This window comes from Pantherophis guttatus, chromosome 3 (assembly GCF_059756535.1).
Source record: "Pantherophis guttatus breed Tessera chromosome 3, ASM5975653v1, whole genome shotgun sequence".
NCBI classification, from domain to species: domain Eukaryota; kingdom Metazoa; phylum Chordata; class Lepidosauria; order Squamata; family Colubridae; genus Pantherophis; species Pantherophis guttatus.
Window position 1 is genome coordinate 23,054,526 of NC_142065.1, and position 7,324 is coordinate 23,061,849.

Below are 7,324 nucleotides of genomic sequence, written 5' to 3' on the forward strand. Positions count from 1 at the left end.
TCCTCATTGTAATGGAAAGTGTTTCCCCTAGCAGATCTAGGCCATACTGTGCTATTAGCTGATTAAAAATTAATTTGGAATGATCGTTCATTTCCCTCTCTTCAGAGCTGGCCAAACAGCTACACCTGCACTCTGTTTGTGAACTTGACTTCTTATGGCCAGCTGTTAATGGATGAAGCCTTTCCTGGCTCCCTCCCCATCCTCCTCCTCCCGAACGTCTGTCGGTGCACAACTTACAGCCAAAGTTAAGCTTCTACCTGCACCTGCTCCCTATCTCACAGAGCTGGGAATAATGGCAGGGGAAAAAAACCTTTCAAATCTTCTTGTCACCAGCTTGTATAGAGGAAATGTGTTATGTGACTCATGGCTTCATTTTACAGGGCTTATTTGGGAAACAAACGAAAGAAAAATTTCACAGTATTCCATTAAAAAAAGAGAGAGAGAAACAAATGTTTGTCCAGAATTTTGTTTTACTTAAAAGCTATTATCTTGAGATGCTGCCCTTTTTTTCTCTCTCTCATTATTTGGGTGTCCCCAGATCTAGGTTAGGGAATAACAACCAAAACGATGACCAGAAAATGTACTTTGTATTTCTGGGTTAAATCAACAATAGGTAGGCTCTGTATACTCTTTGGTGGCAGACTAAAGTATGAAGGCCAGAGGTAAGTGACCTGAAGATATAACAACTTTTGTACCTTTCATAGGTGTGCAGCGCAGGAATTCTAAGATACACAACTTTTCCTATTTCAGAGGAGGAAAGATGCCAGCAAGGGGAACTCCGTATATATCAATTCTCCACCCAGCTTTAGTAGTAAAAGTATAAGAAACTCAATCTTACACCTTAGCCAGAGCTTTTCTATAAAAAAAAAACAAAAAACATCACACTGGGTTGGCTTGAATAAGTAAGTTTCCCATGAAGGAAAGACTGCTACTTTATCTTCCTTCTCTTCTACTTCTTCTTCCTTCAGCAGTTCCACTGAAATATAAAGCCACTACATCAGATGTTATTTTTCTTGGTCCACTTTGGACTGTAAGCAACATTTCATTTGCTACGTTTCTACTCTCTTTCCCACCGATAAAAATCCAGGAGCCCAGCCAGCAGCTTAAGACACACAAGCTCCATATTTACACCCAAAAAGGACCACCCTGAATTTAAAATTAACGCCTCTCCCAAATATCTCGAAGTATTTCCCCCTTTTAAAAGTTAAGCATTTGGTCTAGGGGTGGGGGATTGTAATCTTTTCAAGTTAAGTCTGTGGCACTCGTACTTGATTTTGTTAGATATGTTCCAAGCAGCTTTCTATAGTTAAGAGAACTGGGGAGAGGGAAGAAATCCTCAAATTTTTCCCACCCTTCTCTTTGGCCAATGGGAAGCAAGTTTCTTTCCAACAACTCCCTTGAATTTTCTTTTCTTGGCTTCCTAGAGCAGATCTGCATTTCCAGCTGATTCCAACATGAACAAGCCACCCACCATTTCTGAAGGGCATGGAATTCTTACATTGTACTTAACCCAACCCCATCCAGCAGCTAATGTAACCTCTGCTTGTGTTTTCTGGCTCTGCCCCCAAAGTAGTATTTTCTGTCATGCGCTGGCTCAGGGGGACCCTATCCAGTTTGTGAGCTTGAATTCCTTTTATGCAAATCCTGACACTCCAACTGGCTACTGTGCTTGGGGCGGGAACACCATTTGCCCTCCAGCTGTTCATGAGTGGGGTGGTGAAAAGCTGGATTGTTGGGTTTTTACAAATTTGATGTTGGGACAGTGCAAGGGTAGGTCTCTTTTTTCTCTTTTTATTTTTAACCAGGCGAAATAGACCTAGGAGAAATAGTAAAACTGTGGTCCGTCCTTCCTTCCTTCCTTCCTTCCTTCCTTCCTTCCTTCCTTCCTTCCTTCCTTCCTTCCTTCCTTCCTTCCCTCCTGCCCTCCTTTCTTCCCTCCTTCCCTCCCGCCCTCCTTCCTTCCTTCCCTCCCTCCCTCTCTCCCACCCTTCTTCCTTCCTTTCTTCCCTCCCTCCCTCCCTCCCTCCCTTCCTTCCTTCCTTCCCTCCCTCTCTCCCACCCTTCTTCCTTCCTTTCTTCCCTCCCTCCCTCCCTCCCTCCCTTCCTTCCTTCCTTCCCTCCCTCCCTCCCTCCTTCCTTCCTTCTCTATCCCTCCTTCCTTCCTTCCCTCCCGCCCTCCTTTCTTCCCTCCTTCCCTCCCTCCCTCCTTCCTTCCTTCCCTCCCTCCCTCTCCCACCCTTCTTTCTTCCTTTCTTCCCTCCCTCCCTCCCTCCTTCCTTCCTTCTCTATCCCTCCTTCCTTCCTTCCCTCCCGCCCTCCTTTCTTCCCTCCTTCCCTCCCTCCTTCCTTCCTTCCCTCCCTCCCTCTCCCACCCTTCTTTCTTCCTTTCTTCCCTCCCTCCCTTCCTTCCTTCTCTATCCCTCCTTCCTTCCTTCCCTCCCTCTCCCACCCTTCTTCCTTCCTTTCTTCCCTCCCTCCCTCCCTCCCTTCCTTCCTTCCCAGGATAAGTACACTGTGGCCAGAGTAAAAGAAGGTTTTAAATCTTAATTTCTTCAGCCAGTTCATTTCCAGCAAGGGTAATGAAGGCATGGGAGGCATTTAAGCATGGGAGACTTACAGAGCAGGCCCTTAGCCCTTAGCAGTTCATTCCAAAAAAAGATACACTGCTCACATATCATATATTTAGGATGAGAAATACAGGCATGGCCTTTGTATATAACCGACGTCACCTTTAAATGATGTATGGGGCTCCCAAGGAGGTTTGGGAAGAAAGACCTTAGCAAGAAAAGTGCCTTTAGATTGGAAGCTGAGAGATTGTATGACATGTCCTGCAGCAACCAGAAATAAAGGGTTGGTGTGGTGCAGTGGTGGGATTCAAAATTTTTTACTACCGGTTCTGTGGGTTTGGCTTGGTGGGCATGGCAGGGGAAGGATACTGTAAAATCTCCATTCCCTCCCCACTCCAGGGGAAGGTTACTGCAAAATCCCCATTTCCTCCCGATCAGCTGGGACTCGGGAGGCAAAGAATAGATGGGGGCGGGGCCAGTCAGGGCTGGTATTTACCGGTTCTCCGAACTACTCAAAATTTCCACTACCAGTTCTCCAGAACTGGTAGAACCTGCTGAATACCACCTCTGGTATGGTGGCATGATGAGAAGGGGAGAAAAAGGAAAGCATCAGTAGCTTTTCTCAGACCAACATAAAGCAGTTATGAGCCAAGGAGAATGTTGGCAAAGGACCAAGAGCACTTGAATTAACAACAAATCTGTAGTCCTTCTGGAAGATGTGGGGCTGAGATTTGTGGTACCTGCAGTTAAGGTGATAGGAAAGCTGAGCTTTGTTAACACTGACAAGATAATCTTTTGCAGAAGATCACACAAAGAAGTAATTGTATGGCTCCTCCTGATCTCCATAGGCCCTTTCCCCCCCCACCCTGATCCCAACAATCCTGCTGTGATCCAGCCCATTCAATCTCCATAACCTTTCTCAACCTTTTCCTCATACAGTTGACCTGCAAAAGACAACATGCTTTTTCCAGGGACTATAAAAATAGTATTGACATATTTTTTTTAAAAAAAGAAAACATTATCTTTCTGTCCTATTCCCACAACTTAAACACCCAATGACCAGATTTGTTGGATGTTGAGCAGTGTACAATTTAATTAATCAGCAATATACAATATTAGCTTCTACTACTTTACTTGGAGAATATTTAGTGTATCAGATATGGCTTCAGAGAGATTCAGAGGCATGACATAGCCACTTCTCATGTTACCTTTGTTTCATTTTTTCAGTTGTACAATACGCCTGTAGAAATGGCAAGATATATGTGCAAATGCCAAGTAAAAAAATGCGACAAAATGTATTTGTGAAGATCTGGAACTTTTTGGAGCTTCTAGTGGGTGCACCAGTGGTGTGTTGCTACCGGTTCGCCCCAGATTGGGCAAACCGGTAGTGGCAGGGATGGCGGGAGGCTCCATCCACCCACCCAGATGCTTGTGCGCATGCATGCGTGCATGTACCCACGAGCGAACCGGTAGCGATGGGATTTGAAACCTACTACTGGGGTGCACCATGGTGAGAACAAAGGCACCCAGGCTCCTTGGGTGTCGGGTGGGAATTCTGGTGTGCTTACTTCCAAAGTTCATCTCACTTGGCCTGGCTAGTCTCCTCAGGAATAGCAATAGCAATAGCACTTAGATTTATATACCGCTTCACAGTGCTTTTACAGCCCTCTCTAAGTGGTTTACAGAGTCAGCATATTGCCCCCAACAACCTGGGTCCTCATTTTACCGACCTCAGAAAGATGGAAAGTTGAGTCAACCTTGAGCCTGGTGAGATTCCATCTGCCAAATTGCAGGCAGTCGGCAGTCAGCAGAAGTAGCCTGCAGTACTGCATTCTAACCACTGCGCCACCGTGGCTCTTATCCTTTTCCCAGAGTTAGAATTCAAAGGAACTGGAGTTGGTGACCACCGTGTGCATTTCACCACAATGCCACAATGCTCCTGGCTCTTTAATGAAGCAGTGCTTGAACTGAGAGGACGTCCAGGTTCTAGAAGCATTGGAGGTATTGTCTAGTAAGGAAAAGTGGCTTGGGCTAGCTTTTTTTTCTTGCTGTGGAGAGGACAAAGGCAGAGTGAAGAGCCACCAAATGGAGCATTGACAGCCTTACCAATCCAAATGCTAGCTATTCCTACTCTTCATCTTTCTGGGTGATCTTTTAATGAGGAGGAAAGGGGAAAAAATGGAAAAGCCAGTCGGTCACTGTTGAGGAAATGGCCAGCGACAGCTCCCCATCGCCCAGTGTGTTCCCACAGGGAGGACCTCCTTGGGGTGCCGTCGTCCAGACAATGTCGGCTGGCGACCCCTAGGAAGCGGGCCTTCTCTGTGGGCACACCTACCCTGTGGAATCAGCTCCCCCTGGGGCTCCAGGTGGCCCCTGACCTTCGCTCTTTCCGCCGTGTCCTTAAAACATGGCTATTCCACCTGGCCGGTTTGGACTGAAGGGGTTTTAGAGGGGACTTTAATGGTTTTATACTTTTATTGGGTATTTTTTAAAAAATTGAACTTTGTGTGTTTTATTGTTGTGAGCCGCCCTGAGTCCTTTTGGAGATAGGGTGGCATATAAGTCTAAATAATAAATAAATAATAAATAAATAAAATAATCCCTTTATTTAATGATGAGTGTCTGGAGATGAAACCAAACATTCTTAATGTTTGTTCTTGAGTGGAAACTAGGCTGAATAACTTTCAGAGTTAATCAGGCCATTGGGTTCTAAAAGGCCTACAGCGTAGTGAGGACAGACAAGAACAGTACTAGCCATCTTAGATATCAAAGGTCTCAAAGTATACCCTGTTTCCCCCAAAATAAGACATCCTCTGATAATAATTGGGCTTTTGAGCACATGGAAATAAGGCCAAGCACTTATTTCAGGGTTCAAAAAAATATAAGATGGGGTCTTATTTTTGGGGAAACATGGTAGTTGAGATGGACTTTCAGTCTAATCCTTGACAAAACAGTCCTTCTATTTATCTTGGAGGACACCCATACCCAAATAACTGAGAAATCTAAAATCCTCTTGGTGAAAATCCAGCAGAAGAGAGAGAAGACCATTCTTTCTCTTTCCTTCTGGGAGGGAAAAGAGAAATAGTTTACACTATCTCCACGGTTGGTATAAGGTCCTTTCCAAGGCTATCTGGCTAACCCCTGATGGAGGCTGAATGATGAACCAGAATGGACCTTTGGAATGAATGAACAAAACAATACTACTTTCTTTTTCTCCCTCCCTCCCCATCTCAATCTTTCTCTCATAAGTCAGTGGGAAGACAGCCAGTAAAAGTTTGGCTCACACTTTCAAATTGTGATGTTTGGAAGAAGTACGTCCTGACTAGCCATTTCAATAATTGCAAAAATCCCCATGTTCACAAAAGGAACTCCAGGAAAACTTCATGATTCCCTCGCCACCCCTCCCCACCAAGTGAGTTGGCTTCTGATGATCTGATTAAGTAACTCTCAAATCACTGATTTAATATTTGTCCCATTAAAGTCCTGGGGAGAGAATTCCAGCCAAACATTTAGACCTCCCTTGCAAAAGGGAGACTAAGTGTAACTCAAGCTTGTATACCTGATTGGTTGCACTCTGTAGAGTAGAAGAATTGGAACTGTAGAAAGCCCACCAAGAGAGAATCATAAATTATTCATCAGCAGCCATTTTATGTACACAAGTTACAATTGGAGCAATGCAACACGTATCCGTTTCATCAAGCAAATATGTAAGTTCACTTCAAACAGCAGTCAATTAATGACACACATATATATATATTTCTCAGTGAAATAGCAATGGCCTTGGTGGTCTACTGTTGAGGCAAAGCATAAAGAATTTTCACTCTTAAAGAAGCCACACTGTCTGGTTAAATGAACTGTAGAAGAAGCTAATGTCAGTCTTACCAGACAGGAAACCTGGCCTGATAAAGTAATGCTACTTTATTGTAAAGCTACATTAAAAGAATGTTGCAAGTCTAAACGCACAGTTCTCTCACTGTCACCTTTGCAGTCTGAGAAGTTAGGGGGAGGCCCTTCTGAAACTCTTGCCCCGCCCACTATGCAAATGTGGGCCGTGCTACCTCTTATCCTATTGTTCTCTCAGCATCATCTCTTCTTCCTGTCTCCAATGTCATTCCCAGCTATCATTAGAGTTAATAAAAAGAGTATACGATTTGCTTGTCCTCTCAGAAAATTACCACTTTGATATAGAAGGAAGTTCAATCAATGTCAAGAAATAGAGGAAATTTAAGGAAAAATTGTTCCTTGTTAAGGAAAAATTACTGCTAAGGTAAGACTGCCCCAGAACAGTTCTAATAACGGCAAATAAAGTTATAACCAGCAATAGACCAGCCAGCAAATGAAATTTCAACTGTTTAAGTTGCCAAAGAAGTGACATTTGAAGAGCTAATAGTTATACATCAACAACTGGAAACAGCTGTATAACAATAAATATGAAACAGGGTTATATTTCCTAGGAACTAGAAAAAAACTGGTAAATATCTCTGTGCCAAAGAATGGAAAACCAAGAGAATGCTATATGCAAATTATCAATTTATCTCATACAGTGCTTGCCTTCTGCAAAGTTTTCCTTCAGATCTTTCACAGAAGAATAGATGAAAAAGCAGTATTTATTAATGGCAGAAGAACAAGATCAGAAAACTAACTGAAGAGCATGTAGAGAAGGATAATTCAAGAAGAATTACCTTTGTTTTCTTGACTATAAGAAGGGCTATTATTCTGTGGATCACAACAGAATGTGGAATTCGTTACAATTAATG